Source organism: Theropithecus gelada, chromosome 2, assembly GCF_003255815.1.
Source record: "Theropithecus gelada isolate Dixy chromosome 2, Tgel_1.0, whole genome shotgun sequence".
Classification (NCBI taxonomy): domain Eukaryota; kingdom Metazoa; phylum Chordata; class Mammalia; order Primates; family Cercopithecidae; genus Theropithecus; species Theropithecus gelada.
In genome coordinates, this window is record NC_037669.1 from 47819281 (window position 1) to 47820615 (window position 1335).

General features: G+C 48.2%; 1 non-coding gene across 1 annotated transcript; it reads right to left on the bottom strand.

The window, feature by feature from the left end:
* Positions 1-209: 209 nt before the first annotated feature.
* LOC112619835 lies at positions 210-316 on the bottom strand. Its single transcript, XR_003118336.1, has one exon. It is a non-coding gene; the product is annotated as a U6 spliceosomal RNA (small nuclear RNA).
* Positions 317-1335: the final 1019 nt, after the last annotated feature.

Below are 1335 nucleotides of genomic sequence, written 5' to 3' on the forward strand. Positions count from 1 at the left end.
TTTTATTTTTAGTGGAGTCAGGGTTTCACCATATTGGTCAGGCTGGTCTCGAACTCCTGACCTTAGGCAATCCACCCGCCTCGGCCTCCCAAAGTGCTGGGATTATAGGCATGAGCCCCCACGCCTGACTTTCTTTTCTTAATAGTTGCCTTCTCTCTGTGTGTCCTGTCCTTAGCAATAGATTTTGTCATGCTTTTCCCCCTTCATGATTATGTTTTTAATTACTTTTTGTTTTGTGTGTCATCCTTGCCCAGGGGCCATGCTAACTGTCTCTGTCTCGTTCCAATTTTAGTATAGGTGCTGCTGAAGAGAGTACTTGCCATACTTTTTAAATGGAAACAGTACCCTTGGGCACTCACAGGAACTCCTTTGGAACCTAGAGATGGGAAGCTGGGCTGGGGACAGAGGTCGGGTTAGCAAGGGCAAAGCCCATGCCTCCCAGCATAAAGTCCTCTGCTGGGAGCAGTGTTTCCGTTTCAGCAGGCACGTCCCACTGCAATGGGTAAACCTGGCCACATCCGCTGACTCCCAGAGTCTGCCTGGGAACGTGGGCAGCCTGAGTCTCCCATGGGCCCTGTCTAGAGCACATGGTAGTGGGGTCAGAGGTCAATCAGGGTAGCCTGGACGAATGCAGCCGGTCTGACAAGAGGGCAGGCATTGAGGTCTCTTCCGGTGAAGATCTTAACTGTCAAACTGTGGTCCTGGGTCTAGGATGTGGAATAAGTCTGGTAAAGACCCTGCAGAGCTCTGATGAGGTGGGGTGGAATTAGGAGGAGCCATCCATTTAATCAATAAATACAAACATAGATTTGACACTCCAGTTAAATGTTTGTATTAGTTTCTTATTGCTGCCACAACAGATTTAGTGGCTTAAAACAACACAAATCAATAATCTTACAGTTTTGGAGGCCAGAAGTCCAAAGTGGGTCTCGCCGGGCTAAAATGAACGTGTTGTTAGGGCCGCATTCCTTTCCGGGGATTCTGGGGGAGAATCCATGTTCTTATCTTCTCCAGGCTGCCCACATGCCTGGACTCAAGTCCCCTTTCCACCTTCAAAGCCAAAAATGGAATGGCCGGTTGAGTCTTTCTTATGGTGTCATCTTTCTGCTTCTGACCCTCCTGCCTCTCTCCTTTTTTTTTTTTTTTTTTTTTTTTGAGACGGAGTCTCACTCTGTCGCCCAGGCTGGAGTGTAGAGGGGCGATCTTGGCTCACTGCAAGCTCCACCTGCCAGGTTTAAGCAATTATCTCACGTCAACCTCCTGAGTAGTATCTGGCATTATAGGCGCACGCCACCACACTCAGCTAATTTTTGTATTTTTATTAGAGACGGGGTT